Source organism: Monodon monoceros, unplaced genomic scaffold (genome assembly GCF_005190385.1).
Source record: "Monodon monoceros isolate NGI ecotype Baffin Bay Population unplaced genomic scaffold, NGI_Narwhal_1 Super_Scaffold_18, whole genome shotgun sequence".
Lineage (NCBI taxonomy): Eukaryota > Metazoa > Chordata > Mammalia > Artiodactyla > Monodontidae > Monodon > Monodon monoceros.
The window spans coordinates 51811348-51833134 of NW_021703774.1; the positions used below are offsets into that span (position 1 = coordinate 51811348).

At 42.8% G+C, this 21787-nt stretch overlaps 1 protein-coding gene across 15 annotated transcripts in view; it reads right to left on the reverse strand.

The window, feature by feature from the left end:
- Window positions 1–21787, reverse strand: part of PAPPA2 (pappalysin 2) — a 556585-nt gene that overhangs the window by 390565 nt on the left and 144233 nt on the right. For 10 of the 15 annotated variants that reach the window (XM_029227419.1, XM_029227421.1, XM_029227422.1 and 7 more), the window contains one exon: window positions 15158–15238. The gene's annotated coding sequence lies outside the window, so the exon portion shown is untranslated. The remainder of the gene's footprint in view (window positions 1–15157; window positions 15239–21787) is intronic. The other 5 variants (XM_029227423.1, XM_029227415.1, XM_029227414.1 and 2 more) reach the window with 1 other exon arrangement.

Sequence of the window (21787 nt, forward strand, 5' to 3'; positions counted from 1 at the left end):
AAAAAAAAAAGAAAGAAAAAGGAGCACTCTGATAAGATAATGAGTAAAGATGTGATTAGATATGGGAAATGGCAAGAAATGGAATTTTAAGTGAAAACGCAGGATTACAAAATTGCAAGCACAGTAGGCTCCTAATTTTGGTTAAAAATATAAATAGGAATAATTAAAATTGAAAATATCTAACATCCCAACACCCAGAGATGACCATTGCATATGAGTGATAGGCTCATAGATTATGTTTTCTTCCTTATATTTTTCTGCATAGTTCAAATTTTGTACAGTGATTTCAACCACTGTTATAACAAGAAACATGTTTATGTAATTTGTAATGTTTTATAGTGAATTAATTAAGAAGGAACTTTTCAAAGGCCCAGTTAGCTAGGACAGTGTTTAGCAGATGACCGTGTGGAAAGCTGTGTCCAGCACTTGGGGTGTTGCCTAGGCAGCAGGCTGGTGACAGCCAGGGAGAAATTTTGGGAAAAGGCTGTATCTTTTCATCTTTATATCTCCAGCACCTAATATGGTATCCTACGGGGACAGTGCAAAATGAAAATTCGGGACCACTTGTTCTAGAAATATTACAAATTTCAAGACAACAGCAGTAGTACACTAAACCAAGCACAGAGCCTTCCTAAGTGGAGGCCCTGTGCAACTAAATACATCTCAAACCCATGAAGCTGGCCCTACCCCACACACTACAGGTGCTCAATAAATATTTGTTGAAAGTAAAGAAAGGAGGGAGAGATAGGAGGATCCCAAACACAAACCTCCCAATTGCGCCTCATAGCAAAACTGCACTCAGCAAGGTTTTGAAGTTTTAAGAGGATATGAGGTCGTAGACAGGAGGAAGCACTCTTCCAGAATTTTCCCAGACAGCCTATATTTGAACTATACTTCCTCTTGTTGTCGTACATATACCTTTTTGATCACAGTGCACAGTCATGGTTTTTGATCTGGATAACACGATCACTCTATCTACAAAAGAAATGAATATTCTCTCTTTCATCTGTTCAAATAAGATATTTGGCTCTGACTATTATATCCTCCCTCTCTGCTTTTCCCCTCAACCCACTTTTCCTCTTATAACACTTTAATCTTGGCAACAGAACTCTCCCTACCCATCTTTTCCTTCCTGCACCCCCTACATACCCATCCTCAGCGCTCCCTCTGCCTTTAATGCCGCCAAGCAGACACTGAACATGAGAGGGCGTCTGCAGAGGATGTGGATAACCCTCATCCTAATCTCCTTCACGGTCTTCCCACCCAGGCCTGGCCCAAGCCCAGGAGAACTGGAGCTGCCAGCTCGTGGAAGCCGTTGCAGCCCAAAAGCAGACAAGGCAGCCAGGGGTCATCACTTATCAGGGAAAAATGAGACAATTTGTTACAATTTATTAGACTGGGGAAACTGAGCCTCTAAGTGGGAACCTGACCCTTGGACAGGGAGAATGCTAAAAAGGATGCTTGCTCTCAGTTGCCAGGGCCACATCCCAGCCCTCGAATGCTAAAGAAATATGAGACGTCTAACACCCCCTGGCTCACATCAGAAACCAAGCCAAGTTAGCAAATGTCTAGCATCCTCCTCAGTCAGCAGACGTGCTGTAGTAATAGTACTGATGTCCCCTAACATGTCCTAAGAGTTTTGCTCCTTCTTAATCTCTGCCACGTATTGGAGCCCATTTAATCTTCAGAAGGACTCATGGTATACGGTGGGACAGGTATTATATTCCCGTTTATAGCTTAGGAAACCGAGACACCAAGAGATGAAGGGATCTACCCAAGGTCAGAACTTTAGCTAATGGTGGGCCCAGGACACAAACCGAGGTTTCCTGGGTTTGCTCTCTGGCTCCTTCGACACTGCTATGGTGGGGGTTGGGTAGCAGTCTAACAGAGGCAGGGGAGGGATGCAAGAAAGATGAGGGGGGAGGCAGCAGACCCTTGCAGGAATTTCTGGACATTTTGCCTTAATAAATAAGATACAAATAATTTGCCATTTGTCTTGCTGTTTAGCAGCTACTCAGCTGTTAATTAATCACATAAAAGCAGGAAGCCTGACCAAAAGTAGAATGGGCAATTTTTATTTCAGTTTAGAATGAGAAGAGGGTTTTTTGCTGAATGAAAATATAGGATTTCAGATGGCCTGGGACCCTTTTTAAACAAGAGAGTGGGACTTCCGTGGTGGCGCAGTGGTTAAGAATCTGCCTGCCGATGCAGGGGACAGGGGTTCGATCCCCGGCCTGGGGAGATCCCACATACCGCGGAGCAACTAAGCCTGTGAGCCACAACCACTGAGCCTGTGTGCCACAACTACTGAAGCCCGCATGCCTAGAGCCTGTGCTCCGCAACAAGAGAAGCCACCGCAAGTAGAAGCCCGTGCACCGCAACGAAGAGCAGCCCCCGCTCGCCGCAACTAGAGAAAGCCCGCACACAGCAACGAAGACCCAACACAGTCAAAGATAAATAAAATTTTAAAAATAAAAATAAATAAATAATAAAATAGTTTCTCTAAAAAAAAAAAAAAACAAAGAATGAAGCCAGACCTTGAAGGGCTGGCTCAATTTAATGCAACAAGTGTTGTGGAGCACGTTCTCTTCACTCTGCCACCAGGAGGGGGCCCTCGCCTTGTGTCTGAGCCCAGCTCTGTCTCCTGCTCCACTGACGTCCTCAGGCAGACCTGGGGCTTCTTCATGCAAGGCCCCACTTTGCAAGTGCAGGCTTCATCACAGCAGTTACCAGATTCAAAGGTGTTTCTGTGGCTCTTTCCCTATTACACTGTGAGCCCTGGAAGGCAAGGCTCATTCCCTAGACACCTTTACGTCTCAAAAGCCCAGGAGATGATCTGGAACACAGCAGGCCCTCAATAAACCTGAGAGATTAGCAAATGAATGCATAAGCCAGTTCACCTGAAACAGGTCACATGACCTCTTGGAAGGTTCAGCTCTCCCATTTACGAAATGGGTATAGGCACACCTGTCCTGCCTGAGTCACAGGGCTGTAAAAAGACCAAATGTTTGTGTATTGTCAGGCCCTCTCACACATGTCCCAAAGATACACTAAAGTGTAGAAAACCTGAAGACAGGAACCCTGTCATTCTTGTTCCTGGTGTGTCCCCAAAATTTACATTAGCACCTCAGAAGGAAGTGCTCAATTAAGGTTGGTGGAAGAGAAAGAGGTGGGACAGAAGGATACAGAATACTTTATAAACACTGTGGCCTCTCAAAAGCTATGATATTTCCCCCCAAGCGTAATAAGTTCTGATCATCAGAAAGCGTGGTGTGCTGCTGAGAGTCTCTGCCCCCCATTTCCAGTTCTGCCCCCTCCATCAACCAGTCTCCTCTGTCACACATGACATGAGGAGAGTTGCACTCACCCTCCCTTTTTTCAGACAGGGACAATTTTGTCTTTTTCAAACTTTCTGAGATGTAGGAGGGTGGTGAGGGCAGGACTGAGTCATACCATGGAAGCCAGTATCTAAGAAGGATGTCTGCCATCTGTCCTGAAACTTACCTAGAGCCCAAGCCATTGTGCGGGTCACTAGCCCAGGCTGGAAGGGACACAGTGGTACAGACAAAAAGCTGAGCAGGGGCTGAGAGCTGGCCACCACCGTGGAGCTGGAGTAGGCACGGGGGTGTCTCTGTGGCCAGCCCAAGCCAAAGAGCCACCTCAGCACAGGCGCTTCCTGGGGATTAACGAAGCACAGAAAGAAATAACACCTCAAACCATTAACCCCAACCAGCGATAAATCCTCAGGAATTGCACGGCAGAGTGGCTGCTCCTGCCGTATTAAGTTGAAAATGCATGTTTAAAAAGCCTATGGATATTTTTAATGGACTACAATATCATTGGTACCCAGTGGGCCTCTCCACAGCGGGAATACCTCAGCCTGGGGCCCTGGCCCTTTATTCAATGTGCGATGTTCCTTCTCCCTCTTCCTGTTACCTGGCTTTTCTTGTGTCCTTTGCTCCTAGAATATTGAAAAACACCACATAAACTGAAAACACTGGAATGAGAAAAAGAGAAGCCCAACCAGCTTGCAGGAGCCACGGTCTGAGAGCAGGTGCCAGCGCTGCAGGTGAGTTCAGTGGGCAGCCAGACGGAAGGAAATCAACAAGAGTGAAGACTGCCAAGGCGCAGGAATGCTCCATTGACTTCTTTGACATTGAAATTCCCAATGAAAATGTAAATGTTATCTGGTGGAGGAAGCCTCTGAGCCATTTTTAGGCCATTAACAGCTTTGCTACAAATAAATTACCTAAAATAGCCAGTCACCTATTAGAGCCCTGGGCAATGGAACTCAACACAGGTATTAACAGCGGAAGTAAGGAAGGTCAGGAATCATGGGGGCAGAAGGGTGGAAGAAGTAGAGGAAGATGAGAGACCTAAGTGGGCTTGGGGGAGGCACCAGGTCCTTGGCCAAAAGATATGAAGGGCAATGGGTGGAAAGTGAATACTGGACTATCAATGACTTCCAGACTAATAACTTTTTCTAGATTAGGCCCAGCTAGGGGATGGCTAAAGATAAACAAAGGTCAGAAGAGAAGGCAAAGCAGAGAGAGAAGAAATGAAGGCCAATGGAACAGAAGCATTACTTCTGGCAGTCATGGGATGCTGAAGTTCCTGGGGGCTCCACCGACTAATAGGTTACCCTTTGGCAAAATACATATCTACTCCAGACTCAATTTCCCTATTAAAAAACGTCTCTTGAAAGTAATGTCCCTCAGACTGTCACTCTGGGGGATAAAGAGTTAATATTTGAAACTCTGAAGGCGACTTTGGAGAACAAGTTTCTATTCTAAGTGTGAGAGATTCCTATTATAAGAAATTCTGTAGATTGACAAAGCTAAATGGCCTCTACATCGTATAACCATAATCCCCCTCAGTGTACAAAAGTCCAAAAATAAAGACCAGATGTCTTCAGATTGCTGACGTTGATTGAGCTGGTTCCACTCACTCGCAGTGATTGCTAAACCAAGCTTTCCCTGGACGCAAAGCTGAGGGTTTCCATCCTTGTGTTATTGGCTTTTTTGGCCACAATTTGCCTGTTCACGTATATGGGCACCCTTTTGGCGTCCTCGGGTCTGGAATGGAGTTTTCCACTCCTTAGAGGATGTGTCTGCAGAAGCTCAGTTGAAACCCATTAAGTACTTGTGCCTCCTCAGCAGCCTCTCCTGGCATCAAAGAGCCAGTTTCTCATTAGTAGCTGGTTAGAACAGTGAGGCCTCCACCAGTGACTTGCTCAAACTCTGGTTACCCAAGAAAACCTTTGTGAAGATCCTGCCCCAGGCCAGCTCTCCCAAAAAACTCCTCCACCCCCTCAAAGCCTCAGACTGTGCTGGGAGGCCTGTGCTTTGTATAGGCCAGCTGGGAGGTTGTCCCCCCGTTTCCTAGACATCCACCCGCTCTGTCTCTTTCTCATAAATTTCCAAGCAGTGTTCTGTAGTGCTAAAACACTTCCTGTTCTTATTCTCATGTGTTTCTCATATGTATTTGCCCTATTAGATCATAAGTTTCGCAGCCATGAGAACTATATTCTGTAATTCCTTTTTATTCTCCCGCTCAACTCTCACAGATGTCAGTACATTAAGATGTTTTAGTAAAGAGCTTGTTGACTGGCTAAGTTTTTCAAAGGGAGAAACAAAAGAAAAAATGAATCGTGACAGTTGGTTGCAGACCAAAGACAAATAGGTGTGTGCTTGGGTGTGTGTGTGTGGGGGGGGGGTGTCTGTGAGCTCATTTGCATATTCACTCATCCCACAAATATTTGTTGAGTACCTACTATGTTCCAGGTGTTATGATAGGCATAGGGATACAGCAAAGAACAAGAAAAATAAACTCCTTGAGTTCCCAGAACAACACTTTGATACAGTTTGCTAGGTCCTTGAGCCTCATGTTGCTTGTGTGTTTGTAAAGTTTATTTCATGGCTGAAAAGGGATGGTGTGTTTGGATTTGTCTCATGTAAAGAAAAGGTAAATGTGTCCTATGAGAATATGTTTGATTTAGGCTCAGGGTACAAAAACCAGAAAGGAATGTTAGATATAATTTAGAACCCAATAGTTTTCTTCATGATGTGTGACTGTTTTATCTCGAACCTGGAGGAAAACAGTACAATTTACATATGCAAATGAGAACAGCCCTAACTTGCATACCACTGAATATTTTAGGAAACCCCAAACTGCAGGTTCCTATGAAATCAAAAGCACTGATTTCAGGCCAAAGATTTTAGACAGTAAACATACTGATTTTCAACAAGTTGTTTGCTTTTTAAAAAAATAGAAATTGCTTTCTATCTAATCCTAGTAGCAAAAACCCAAAGTTCATATTGTGTTACTTTTTTTGTGTTTTTTTTTTGCAGTACGCGGGCCTCTCACTGTTGTGGCCTCTCCCTTGCAAAACACAGGCTCCGGACGCACAGGCTCAGCGGCCATGGCTCACGGGCCCAGCCGCTCCGCGGCATGTGGGATCTTCCCGGACCGGGGCACGAACCCGTGTCCCCCTGCATCGGCAGGTGGACTCTCAACCACTGCGCCACCAGGGAAGCCCTGTGTTACTTTTTAAAGCATGGAAAATGGTTTATAGCTTAGATCTAATTTCACTCTTGCTGCACAGAGAGGTAATTGGAAGAATACAATATCTACTCCATGTCGCTTTAAGGACAGTTAAGGTCACATGCTACTCCCAGGTAGGATGAGACTAGAGCTCATGCGAAATATTCTTGACCCTCTCCTCACCTAAGGCATTTCTAATTTTAAATTTTAATTGTAATTTTATTTTGAACCTGATGTACTTAGAGAGCTGAGTTGATTATACCCTCCAGTTCACAGCACACGATCACTATCAGTGCGTGCAGGGCTTCTCTCCTATTTTATTTTATTATTCTCCTTTTATACCTGATTCTAGTCACATTTCCCTCTCTTTCTCTTTCTTTTTAGCCCCTCTTCCACCCTAAAGGTACCCACATTAATGTGTTTGATACAGATAGGCAGATAGAGATACATGTATATATGTACATGGATTTATGCGTATATCTATGTTCTGTATGTATGCATATGAGGAGGGTTATCTTTGAAAAATATACAGTGTGAGGTGTGTGTTTGTGTTTTAAATAGACTTAGGTGGTATTATGCTGGAAATTTCATTGTGTTTCTTACTTTCTTTCATTCTCCTCTTTCATGCCTGTAGTTCTCTGCCTCCGTAAACAAAGCTCTTATGACTATCCTTGTACATTCCCCCTTCCGGTAATGCGTGAACATTTCTCTGGGGTATATGCTCAGGCCTAGGGTTCCTGGGTCATAAGGTATACCCACAAACATCACTTTAGCTAGGGGCTTCCAGGTTATTCTCCAGAATGACTGTACCAATGTACATTTCACCAGCAGAGCATGAGTTTTAGTGTCCCCAAGTCCTCACCAATATTTCTAATTTTTGCTATTCCATTGAGTATAAAATAGTATTTTATTGTTATTATAATTTGCATATCTCTGATTTTTGAATTTGAGCAAATTTTCATATATTTGTTAACTATTCAGATACCCCCTTGTGTGAATTACGTATTCCTGTTTTTGAACATTTTCCATTGAGTTCCCCTATCTGTCTTACTGAATTTTAAGAATTCCTGTTCTAATCTAGATGTCTATCCCTTATTGTTATATTGGTTAATGAAAATATCTTCTCCCAGTCATTACCAGTCTATTAACTTGATCTATGGTGCATTTATTGAAGATAACTCTTCTAATTTGTTGTAGTCAAGTACATCAACTATTTGCCTTATGAATTGCGCTTTGGTGGTCTTATTTTAAAAGACCTCCCTCACTCCAAACTCACAAAGACATTCTTTTCCACTAGCTTTACAATGACATTCACATTTAGGTATTTGATCCTTCTAGAAGATTAACTTTTAGTGTCATATCGGAATCTTTTTTTAAAAATATATATATATATTTATTTATTTATTTGGTTGCGCTGGGTCTTAGTTGAGGCAGGAGGGCTCCTTAGTTACAGCTCGCTGGCTCCTTGGTTGCAGCCCATGGGCTCCTTAGTTGTGGCATGTGAACTCTTAGTTGCAGCATGCATGTGGGATCTAATTCCCTGACCAGGGATCGAACCTGGGCCCCCTATATTGGGAGCGTGGAGTCTTATCCACTGTGCCACCAGGAAAGTCCCAGGAATCTGTCTTCATTTTTTCCATATAGTGGCCTTATTTCCTTAATACCATATATTAAAGAATCCAATGACATATACATTTGTGGTGCCACGTCTATCATATGCCAGGTTTCCAAATAAACATGGGTCTACTTTTAATTCTTTGTTCCATTACATGGATTTATTTTCCTATTCTTTTCCTCACACTACTTTTTGCTTTTACTTGCTTTCACTACTTATTTCTTTTATTACTATGGCTTACTGTGTTTCATATCTGGTAGAATGAATCTTCTTCTTTGCTCTTCTTTTCAAATTTGACTTAGCATCCATGGACATTTGTTAACCTATACAAATTGTAGGATAAGCTCAAGGTCATTTCTGTTATCTTGAAAGACCACATGATCTTTTATTCTCCTCCACCCTAGCCCTTTATGTCATGCCTCTTTATATTGCAGTTAATAAAAACCCAACTAAAAGCAATTTAAGTCAACAATAATAATGCAGCAAGTGCTCAAACAACATCATCAGGACTCTGTCTTTTCTTCTACCTCTTGACTCTACTTTCCTCTGAGTTGGCTTCTGTCACAGACAAAATTTCTCTAGGAGTAGGTCCCCAGCTGCATCTTACTTTTCTAGCAACCCAAGCAGAAAGAAGATACTTCCTCCTTGAGAGTTTCATCAGAGTTCTGAATGGCGCTCTCATGCCCCATCCTGCACTGTCCTGAAACATGCCCCATCCTCAAACAACCGATGTGACCAGACTTTTGAAGGCTCTGCTTGGCCAGGCCTGTGTCTTTTGCCTGCAAACCACTGGTTCAGCCCCATATGACACACATGGACTAATAAAGAAGGAGTATTTCCATAAAGAAAAACTGAAATGCTACTTCCAGGGCAGGCAAAACCTACAAAGGTTAACTATCCACTGTGGCAATCCATTGCACTTATTTATTTCTACCTGACTCCTCCTACCAAAATATAAGTTCCTTGAGGGCAGGCCTTGTGGCTCTGCATCTTAGGGGCCCCAGTACCTAGTCAAATGCCTTTATATAGTGGGCATTCAACAAGCATCTACTGAATTTAAGAAAGTAAGTGAATGAATGAATGAAAGAATGAATGCCAGGAGTAGCAGTTAGGGCTAGGTTGCATCTTATGGAGAGAGAAGGGGCAACAACAGTAACTGTATCGGACCTTTAAACTGGCGTTTAGCGAGCCAAGATCTCAGCCTCAGAAGTGGGGTCATGGCTCCGCTGTCACACAGATATAAAACCTAACAGTTAATTCCACTGACTTTCCCAATGACTTACAGGAAGTCTCCTATAAGAGGAAGTCTAAGGTAGTGATTCAAAGTTTTAGAGTCTGACAGTCCTGACTCCCATCCTAACTCTGCCAAGTTTTATAAAAACTTGATTCACTTAACCATTTGGGGTCACCATTTCTTTTTCTGCACAGTGGGGACTAATATGTAATATGTAGGAGAGTTGTTATAATATTTTAAAAGATAACTATGTAAAGAGCTATGTAAAGAGTCTGGCACTGGGCTATAAGAAAGTCTTTGCCTTTTGGTGTGCAACTTCAGGAGTTCCCTGGGAAAGATTCAAAACTGGTCTCCATACTCTGAGGGCAAGGAGAGACCAGAGAGGTATAACACTCCAGATTGGTACGTGGCAGTTTTAATAAGCAAGAGAACATACATATGAGGCTTACCTTGGGTGGCTGCAAGATGAGTAGATCTTGGCCCCCACTTGCCAGAATCTTAACTAAGGTCAGTTATATATTCTGTTCAGATGGTCTCAACAACATCTTACCCTCTCAAGGCTGTCCTTGAAATGACTGCTAGTGTGGGAATAGCAGGTGGGACATGCATTCCAAGGGCAGGGGAGGGGGTGAGGAGCCTCTGATTGTTTAGGTCCAGCTCACAGGCCAAGCAGAGTTTGCCTCCTCTCAATGACCTCCTCCAACACAGCTACAACAGAGTTTTCAAGTATCTACTAGGTGTCAGGCAAGGAGCTTGACTCTAAGGAACCAAACTAAGCAAACTAAGCATGGTTTGTCTTCTCAAATTGCTCAGAGTCTTGGAGGGAGGAGAGAGAAATTGAAAAGCTAAAGTATAGTAAGGGCCATGCTGTGGAAGTACAGGGTGCTGGGGAGGGACAAACTGGAATACTTAATCCAATCATGATAGCTAGGGAAGGTTTCCCAGAGGTTGTGATATTTTTGATGAAACTGGAAAGATGGGTAAGAATTAACAAAATTAAAGGTGAGAATGTTTAGAGAGGAGACTATTCCAGGAAGATAATTAAGAGAGGCCATGGCAAATTCTTAAAGAAAAGAAATTCTTCATGGTTCTCAAAAAGGATTAGTTAATATTTGTGTAACTATCACAATTATAATGACATAGTATTAATATCTATTAACTCGTATTATGCCCTATAGGGTAACCCTTTTTCCTCTCAAGAAAATCTTTCTTGGTATTCACACAGACATATATTCCTTGATTTCCAAAACTTCAGTGTGTTTTACTTGCTCTTAGAGGATTCATCAAGGACCTGACATAGTCAAAGAAGGCTGCATTCTAGATCTGGAGAGCATTTGGAAGAAATAACAGATGTGGATCAAAGGAAACTGGAAAAATAATAAAGAGATCTAGGAATAGGGTATGACCTTGCAGAATGTGATGAGGAAACTGGCACAGTCAACTTCAGGGAAGCTTTCAACCAAAGGAGGACATTCCTATAAAGAGGAAGGTGGCAAGGTAGGAGAAAGAAATAGGAATAAAAGGAGTATCTCTCTTCGTCTTGTTTGTTCACCTGGAGGAACAACTGAAGCATACAAAACTAAATACATGGGCTTTTTGCATTCAGTGATGTTTTCACAAACCCATCATCTAAAATCATTTAAATTTTGAGTCCTTTTTGCTGATAAATATGATAAGGATGACTCCAATCACCAACAGTCCTTGACTGCAATATAGTGAACCTCACTCCTGGTGTTGTCATCACAACACGAGTACCATTCCTCTTCTCATTGCTCTTCAACCATCACTGCACCATCACCTGCAGAGGTTTTAAAGTCATTGAGATGCCCAAACTCCAACCCTACTGAATCAAACCCACCAAATCAGAGTCCTGACAGATGAGGTCTGATTCCCCCCACCCAACACTGTTACTTCTCTGACTTCCTTTCCTACTGCTCTTCCCCTGGATCACTTCACTTCAAACAAATGGGCCTCCTTGCTTTTTGTATTAGGTACCTGTTGCTGTGTAACAAATTATCCCCAAATGTAGTATCTTAAATATATATATATATATATATATATATATATGTACATTTATTATTTCACAGTTTCTGTGGGTCAGGTACCCAGGCACAGCCTAGTTTGTATAGTGTCTGGCACATGATAGGAGCTTAACAATCATTTGTTGAATGGAACAATTTGTGGCACTATCAGAATATTTTTTTGGTAAACCTTGAGCTCATTTGGGAATTGCTTTATAGAAAAACAGGCAGCCACTCCCAAATATATATACTGCTCCACTTAATGGCTATATCTGTTCTCATCCCAAATCCAACTACTGCCCAGGGAAACTTACTTTAGTTTGTGTATGACAATAAGGACCATCTTAGGTCAGGCTCACAGACCCTGAAATGAGGATTCATATGCAACTAACTTATTAGGGAAGTGTTTCCAGGAGAAACTGATAAGCAAGTAGAATAAACCACTTGTAAGAACAGAGAATCAGTAGTAGTTAAGCAAGAGTGTGACCAGGAAAAGTCCCAGCCTCAATCTAAACCCACAGGGAGATCAGCAGCATAGATTACAGCCTCAGAGTTTGTCCCTTCTCAAGACCAGAAATCTGGCCTTTCATATTCCACAAAATCAGCCATTGGCTAACTGGTATATAAACCACGAAGCTCTAGAAAGCTAAGGACAGTCCTCTGGAGTAGGTGGAGGTGTGAGTCATTAGATGCAAAGCACACAGGCCACAAAGAACCAGTAGGAAGGACCTGAGATCTGGAAGGAATGCTGTCTATATTCACTGCAGGTACAGTTAAGAAAAAAGCCTCTGGCTCCTTCAAATCCAGACATGCCTCTAACTTAGGACAAGATGAAATTGTCATCTGATCACATTTAATCCTTGCCAAAAAACCTATGAGGTGGTTGCAACTACTATTCCTATCTTAACCAAAGCTTAAAGAAATTAAGGGACTTGCCCAAGAACATGTAGCTATTCAGTGTCTGAGCCAGGATTCAAACTCCGATTTATCTTCCTCAGAGTCCATGCTTCTGATTGCTATTCTATAATTAAAAATGTATTTATTCTTTTAATTTCACTAGCATGATGGAGAAGAGACAAGGCTAAATAGATATCCATTGATAGAAAGGGGACTGGTTGCCCAAGCGTACTCACCCCCTTAGTGCCTGTAGCAGTAAATATCCATTTAATAAGTGAAGAAGTAACTGTAATACAGGGGACTTTTCCATACAGCAGTCCTCAGATATTTATAGATTGGGCGCAAACAATCTAAGTCCCATCCCAAGATGTTGAAAAGATAGGAATAAAATAGACTTTATGTCTACTCTGGAGTAGTCCAATAAGATGCTTGCCATGTGGGAAGATCTACTTATTGTTCAATATAGGTGTGGAAAAACCCAAACCAAAAAAGCTTTTTGTCTTACTTCTCCTTTCAGGAGAACACAGTGAGTTTACAGACAGTTCCAGGGAAAGTATATATTCTGGGTTTCAAGAGAAGATGAGAATTTGGTTTTACCAGGGGTGATGATGGAGGTGATATATGGAGATCGCCAAATTCAGCCCCAAAAGCCTCTTGCTGCAAAGCACGGATGCCCTTATCTGGTTTCACTGATGCACCTGGGATGCCGTGTTGAGCAAACACAACTGATCTTTCTTATGGGTCACCAGGTCACTGGAGCACACCTGGAGCCCTCTGATTACATACAGGCAAAAAGCCTAGAGACCAGGTGGGTAGGGTGAGGTGGATACCAATCAACAGGGGCTTTACAACCTTCAGTTTTAGTTTTTGGTCTCTTTGTTTGCTCATCTTGAACTGTGCTGATAGGGTTGTAGTGAGCTAGTGCCCAATTCCATTCTCTCTTGCAGTCAACAGCACGACCTTTCCTAGGTGACTTTTAAGGTTGGAGTTTAACCAAGTGATCACATAACAGAATGAAACTAACCACCCCCATGATTTCTTTTACCTTCTATCAAATTACAATAAACATGCAGAAAAAAGTATGTATCGTAAGTGTATATAGCACAATGAACTTTCACAAACTGAACATGTTTAATCACCACCCCAGAAGCCTCCCTTATGTTTTCTTCTGGTCGCTGTACACCCCTCCAAGAGTATATAAACTCTCCTGACTTCTAACACCCTTGATTAGTTTAGCTTGTTTTGTACTTTATGTAACTGGAATCCTACAGTGTGTATTCTTTTGTGTTCGGCTTCTTGTACTCAACATTATTTGTTGAGATTCATCCATGTCATTGCATTTAGTTGTAGATCATTTATTCTAATTGCTGTATATTAGTCCATTGTGTAAAAATGCCATAATTTATTTATCCTATCCTGTCAGTGGGCATTTGTGTAGTTTCCAGGATGTGGGTATTATGAATAATGCTGCTATGAACATTCTCAAACAGGTCTTTTGGTGCTTTTCTGTTGGGTACACACCTGAAAGTGCAGCTTCTGGGCATGAATTCAGCTTCAGGAGATACCACCAAACATTTCTCCAAGAGGGTATTTCACCCGTGACTTTCTCCTATGTATTTTTCACCTGTGATTTTCACCCTCCAACACTGGCCTCATTAACAGAGAACTTGACTAGAACTCACCTATTAGGAACTGCGCAACTACCCCTCCAGAGGATGCAAGTCCCTGAAAAGCAGGAATTCCCTGGCATTCTCAAAAGTTACTTTAACCTCTGTAAGAGCTCTGAAAACACGATCTTCCCCCAGGGAGGGAAAAAGCAATTTGGGGGTAATCCCACGCTGTTCGTGATACATAGTCCCATGAGAGAAGAGTTACTGCACTTGAAACCGTTTATTTGCTTTTGGTTCGGGGAGAGTTTCATGAAGTCCAAAGCGATTACAGAGGAGCTTTTGCAAAAGAAATGGGAGTTGGATCAGACCGCTTCCGCTTTCCACATACACCACAGCAGAAGTCCCAGGAGGTCAGCTGGAACAGAGATTGGTTGGAACCCTGTACAGTCCCAATGAGAAGCCTTCCTAAGGTCTCCAAGGTGGAGCATAAATCACAGATGTGTGGAGCTTTGAAGATCTAACTTTTGTTGCTAATCTCTCTGTTCTGAAAGGGTGGGTGGGGAATATATGAAGGCAAAATCGACAAACAAGTCCCAGATAATAGTTTCTGCCCTTGCCAAAGTTGCGGTTCAGTTTTTTAATAAGCTCATTGGGATTTGCTCTTGTTACTGTACTTTACTCATTAGTCCTTGAAGTTACTGTTGGGTACCTTGGGGTGGAGGCCCCAAACCTCAGCAATCTTCTAAAGGGCTTACCACTGCAGGAGAGAGGGGTGAGGTGGGGGGAGCAGCTCGCTCACGCACTCAGAAAGGTGCCGCCTGCCTGGATCTCCTTCCCAGGAAGGAGAAGCAAGGCGCTAAGGTGGAGGCCAGCATTCACACACAGGACTTAACAGGGAAGGCTTCTGCAGGGATCTAGACAAGAGTTCCTCAACATGTGGTTGAGATGGTGGATACACATTATTCTCTTTATTTTTCCTGTATGCATGAAATGCTTTTATAATAAAATATTTTTAATTAACTAAAAAAAAAAGAGTTCCTCAACACGTGCAGTTCCGGTGCCACAGGAACCGGACCTTTACATCAAGCCCCTCCCATCCTCCGCGTTACCTTTGGTTGGTTTTCCTATGTACGTTGGGAGAATGGCATTGAGAAAACACTCTTTCACTAATCCAAGTTGCAGTTATACAGATATCATTTCCTTTGACATTAATCTGATTTAAAAAAAAAAAACTTACCTTACTACAGTACTTAAAATCTGGTCCCATATTTCCAGTTTTTCTAAATTCCATCCTGTTGGTGTATTTGTGAGTTCTGTTCTTCAAGGAGGTTTATTCAAAGAAAGAGGGAAGAAGAGAAATAAGTTCTTTATGAAATGATGATACCAAATTGAAGCTTTATAAGACTATGTTGCACTTAACACTTGCTGCTCCCCACCCTTTACCATGGGGACATTCTATTAGGCTTATTATACTCTTATTATGCTAATTGAATAAGCCCCTTCCCTGGCTCCTCTGTGTTTTCCGGAAACAATTTAAACTACTTGACTTCCCTGTTAAGGCACTGCACCACTCAGGTTCTGGCTGTGTTTCCTTTCTTGACCCAACTTCCTCTCCTATGTAATTCTCCCTTCTGCTTTATTGTTTTTATTCTACCATCCTGGCCTGTAGGAAGACCAAATTGTCTGTTCCCTAAATGCCACCTCCCTATATCCATGTATTTTCTGTCCCTCCTCATGAATTTCATCTTCCAGAATATCCTATCCGCCTTTCTGATCCCTAGAAGAAAAGGGACTAGATTCATTGCCCCTCATCATGGAGAGAAGATGGAAAGGTTTCCTTAAATGTTGCAGAAACATATGTTGTGCTCACCAAAAGGAACCTGGAAAGACTAGTCGTAATCCCATAGCACAGCCTTCCTCAAAGCCTTTTCCAGCTTGTTTTCCCATTTGTCAGTACATTGTACATGAAAGTTATAGGGATCGTTTATTGTTAACCATGTATGTGGGCAGGGGGATGAACAGTTTAAATAACATGACCGGTTAGCCGACAGGGAAATTAGAAATCATGTTGTCAATACTTCTGAATTGAACTTTTTATTCTCAAACAAATATTTACTAAGGTAAGTTGACACATTTTAATGCATTTTTATAGACAACCATAAGGTATGATAGCATGCATTGTAATATACAGTGTACAAAGTTCTTTCAGAAAAACTTCAGCACTTGATCCTCACAACCACCCTGCGATGAAATGGAACAATAGTAGGTTTATTTCATGAAGGAAGAGACTCAGACCGAAAGTTCAGTGGATTGTCCTGAGTTTCTAGCTCCTGCTTAGTGCTTTTTCCACTATATTGTGCTCTCATAAAATTTGAGGACCATGAAAAGGCCCTTTTACACAAGGACATTTCTTTAATAAGCCTACCATGACACCTAAAATTATGCTATTATGGAATCATTCATTTTTTAAGTTTAAGTATTATGTCCCCAGATATAAAACATAAAGCCATAATCATGAGAAATAGCTCTAGCATAGCTGACTGTTATCTTTGATAGCTGCAAACAAGGAAACTAAAGATTGAGATATAAGTCCTAAAACTACGAGTTTGTTGTAACACTAGTGGAAAAAAAAGAGAAAAAGTCCTTGAAAAATACGGTGTGTGTCCTGTCTTCATGACCTGCTATTTTGTGATCTTGGACAAATTACCTTTGAACATCAGTTTTCCCATGAGTCCAAGAGAGATAGTAACAATACCAAAATGAAATAAAGTACTGAGACTGTACCCTAGTATAGTCTGCAAACTGAAAGTTACTACAAAAATGTTGGTTCCCACCACCATAATAAGTTAACCTATCATGATCTCCTTGAAAGACTGAGTCTTTATAATCTAAGATGATCTATGGGATTTTAAAAGATCACCCTTGGAAATAATATTTAGAGAATTTACAAGGGACCAATCATGATGGCAAACCTCTTTTTTGCTATCATGTTAAGTCCCTAAACCACAGAGCATTTTACTATTCCATGATTAGACATCTGCACTCACAGTGTGTTCCAAAGACTTAGGTCAGAATGGAAACAGACCTGGGAAGTTCAATGCTGCTTTATGAGATAAGTCCTAGAACCAAGCTGAGCAGAGCAGGGCTACTTACAGAGCTTCCAAGGATCTCCAAGTAACTCTGCGAAAATGGCAAAGCAAATCTGGCTGAAGGCACAACCAAGATAATTTTCGAGATAATCATTCATCCTCTTACTTATTCATTTATTCATTTGTACTTTTAACAAATATTTATTAAAAGTCAACTATGAGGGACTTCCCTGGTGGTACAATGGATAAGACTCCACACTCCCAAGGCAGGGGACCTGGATTCGATCCCTGGTCAGGGAACTAGATTCCATATGCATGCCGCAACTAAGACCTGGCTCAACCAAAACAAATAAATAAATATTTTTTAAAAACGTCAACTATAAGCTGGGTATTCAGTAACCTTGGGGGCTTCATGAGTGAATGGAAGGACCTGGTTCTTCCCTCAGGGAGCTTCATTTGCTAGTTTTCATGAATGTGGGAAATACTCCAATCACATAGTTCCTACAGTACTTCTTCAAGGCTTCTCAGAACCTTGTCCTGACACCTTAAAAAAATGAAAATGCTCACTGAAATCTTCCCATCATATGCTTCCATTTCCTTGCCACCAATAGCCCTTCTCCTGGCCACCCTATTCATTACCCCCTTGACCTTGCTCTCAGGTATAAGACAGAACCACTCCCCTGTATTAACACACACGCATGTGTGCAAGCACACAAACACACGCATACACTATGCCCTCCAACCTTGGCTAAGTCCTATTCATCCATCAGGCGTCAGTTTAAATATCACTACAAGAAAAATAGATGGCCAATAGGTACATGAAAAGATGTTCAGCATGGATAATTATTAGAGAAATGCAAATCAAAACTACAATGAGGGGCTTCCCTGGTGGCTCGGTGGTTGAGAGTCTGCCTGCCGATGCAGGGGACACGGGTTCGTGCCCCGGTCCGAGAAGATCCCACATGCCACGGAGCGGCTAGACCCGTGAGCCATGGCCGCTGAGCCTGCGCGTCCGGAGCCTGTGCTCCACAGTGGGAGAGGCCACGGCAGTGAGAGGCCCGCGTACCAGAAAAACAAAAACAAAAACAAACAAACAAAAGAAACTACAATGAGGTATCACCTCACACCTGTCAGAATGGCTATCATTAAAAGTCTACAAGTAAGAAGTTACACGAAGGGGAGCTTCCGGGAAGATGGCGGAGGAGTAAGACGCGGACATCACCTTCCTCCCCACAGATACACCAGATATACATCTACACGTAGAACAACTCCTACAGAGCACCTACTGAACGCTGGCAGGAGACCTCAGACCTCCCAAAAGGCAAGAAACACCCCACGTACCTGGGTAGGGCAAAAGAAAAAAGAATAAACAGAGACAAAAGGATAGGGACGGGACCTGCACCAGTGGGAGGGAGCCGTGAAGGAGGAAATGTTTCCAGACACTAGGAAGCCCCTTCGTGGGCGGAGACTGCGGGTGGCGGTGGGGGAAAGCTTCGGGGCCGCGGAGGAGAGCACAGCAACAGGGGTGCGGAGGCCAAAGTGGAGAGATTCACGCACAGAGGATTAAGGCCGACTGGCACTCACCAGTCCGAGAGGCTTGTCTGCTCACCCGCCGGGGCGGGCGGGGCTGGGAGCTGAGGCTCGGGCTTCGGTCGGAGCGCCGGGAGAGGACTGCGGTTGGCGGCGTGAACACAGCCTGCAGGGGGTTAGTGCACCACGGCTAGCCCGGGAGGGAGTCCGGGGAAAAGTCTGGACCTGCCGAAGAGGCAAGAGACTTTTTCTTCCCTCTTTGTTTCCTGGTGCGCGAGGAGAGGGGATTAAGAGCGCTGCTTAAAGGAGCTCCAGAGACGGGCGCGAGCCGCGGCTAAAAGCGCGGACCCCAGAGACGGGCATGAGACGCTAAGGCTGCTGCTGCCGCCACCCAGAAGCCTGTGTGCGAGCACAGGTCACTACCCACACCTCCCTTCCGGGGAGCCTGTGCAGCCCGCCACTGCCAGGGTCCCGGGAAACAGGGTCAACTCCTCCGGGAGAACGCACGGCGCGCCTCAGGCTGGTGCAACGTAATGCCGGCCTCTGCTGCCGCAGGCCCGCCCCGCACTCCGTGCCCCGCCCTCGCCCCCGGCCTGAGTGAGCCAGAGCCCCAGAATCAGCTGCTCCTTTAACCCTGTCCTGTCTGAGCGAAGAACAGACGCCCTCCGGCAACCTACACGCAGAGGCGGTGCCAAATCCAAAGCTGAGCCCCTGTGAGCTGTGAGAACAAAGAAGAGAAAGGGAACTCTCTCCCAGCAGCCTCAGAAGCAGCGAATTAAAGCTCCACAATCAACTTGATGTACCCTGCATCTGTGGAATACATGACTAGACAACGAATCATCTCAAATTGAGGAGGTGGGCTTCGAGAGCAACATTTATGATTTTTTCCCCTTCTCCTCTTTTTGTGAGTGTGTATGTGTATGCTTCTGTGTGAGATTTTGTCTGTATAGCTTTGCTTCCACCATTTGTCCTAGGGTTCTATCCGTCCATTTCTTTTTTGTTGTTTTCTTTTTAATTTTTTTTCTCTTAATAATTATTTTTTTATTTTAATAACTTTATTATATCTTATCTTACTTTATTTTACTTTATCTTCTTTCTTTCCTTTTTTCCTTCCTTCCCTCCTTCCTTCCTTCCTTCCTCCCTCCCTCCCTCCCTCCTTTCTTTCTTTCTTTCTTTCTTTCTACTTCTACTAATTCTTTCTTTCTACTTTTTCTCCCTTTTATTCTGAGCCGTGTGGATGAAACGATCTTGGTGCTCCAGTCAGGAGTCAGTGCTGTGCCTCTGAGGTGGGAGAGCCAACTTCAGGACACTGGTCCACAGGAGACCTCCCAGCTCCACATAATATCAAACAGCGAAAATCTCCCAGAGATCTCCATCTCAACACCAGTACCCAGCTTCACTCAACGACCAGCAAGCTACAGTGCTGGACATCGTATGCCAAACAACTAGCAAAACAGGAACACAACCCCACCCATTAGCAGAGAGGCTGCCTAAAATCATAATAAGTCCACAGACACCCCAAAACACACCACCAGACGTGGACCTGCCTACCAGAAAGACAAGATCCAACCCCATCCACCAGAACACAGGCACTAGTCCCCTCCACCAGGAAGCCTAAACAACCCACTGAACCAACCTTAGCTACTGGGGACAGACACCAAAAACAACGGGAACTACGAACCTGCAGCCTGCAAAAAGGAGACCCCAAACACAGTAAGATAAGCAAACTGAGAAGACAGAAAAACACATAGCAGATGAAAGAGCGAGATGAAAACCTACCAGACCTAACAAATGAAGAGGAAATAGGCAGTCTATCTGAAAAAGAATTCAGAAAAATGATAGTAAAGATGATCCAAAATCTGGGAAATAGAATAGACAAAATGCAAGAAACATTTAACAAGGACCTAGAAGAACTAAAGATGAAACAAACAATGATGAACAACACAATAAATGAAATTAAAAATACTCTAGAAGGGATCAATAGCAGAATAACTGAGGCAGAAGAATGGATAAGTGACCTGGAAGTTAAAATAGTGGAAATAACTACTGCAGAGCAGAATAAAGAAAAAAGAATGAAAAGAACTGAGGACAGTCTCAGAGACCCCTGGGACAACATTAAACGCACCAACATTCGAATTATAGGGGTTCCACAAGAAGAAGAGAAAAAGGGACTGAGAAAATATTTGAAGAGATTATAGTTGAAAACTTCCCTAATATGGGAAAGGAAATAGTTAATCAAGTCCAGGAAGCACAGAGAGTCCCATACAGGTTAAATCCAAGGAGAAATACACCAAGACACATATTAATCAAACTGTCAAAAATTAAATACAAAGAAAACATATTAAAAGCAGCAAGGGAAAAACAACAAATAACACACAAGGGAATCCCCATAAGGTTAACAGCTGACCTTTCAGCAGAAACTCTGCCAGCCAGAAGGGAGTGGCAGGACATATTGAAAGTGATGAAGGAGAAAAACCTGCAACCAAGATTACTCTACCCAGCAAGGATCTCATTCAGATTTGATGGAGAAATTAAAACCTTTACAGACAAGCAAAAGCTGAGAGAGTTCAGCACCACCAAACCAGCTTTACAACAACTGCTAAAGGAACTTTTCTAGGCAAGAAACACAAGAGAAGGAAAATACCTACAATAACGAACCCAAAACAATTAAGAAAATGGGAATAGGAACATACATATCGATAATTACCTTAAATGTAAATGGATTAAATGCTCCCACCAAAAGACACAGATTGGCTGAATGGATACAAAAACAAGACCCATATATTTGCTATCTACAAGAGACCCACTTCAGAACTAGACACACATACAGACTGAAAGTAAGGGGATGGAAAAAGATATTTCACGCAAATGGAAACCAAAAGAAAGCTGGAGTAGCAATTCTCATATCAGACAAAATAGATTTTAAAATAAAGACTATTAGAAGAGACAAAGAAGGACACTACATAATGATCAAGGGATCGATCCAAGAAGAAGATATAACAATTGTAAATATTTATGCACCCAACATAGGAGCACCTCAATACATAAGGCAAATACTAACAGGGTTGTAAAAAAAAAAAAAAAAAGTCTACAAGTAGCTTTCCGTGCTACACAGACAGGGAGGGGTCCATACGGAGTTGTTCTGGATCCCCACTGTAAATTTTTTTTTTAACATCTTTATTGGAGTATAATTGCTTTGCAGTGGTGCGTTAGTTTCTGCTTTATAACAAAGTGAATCAGTTATGCAT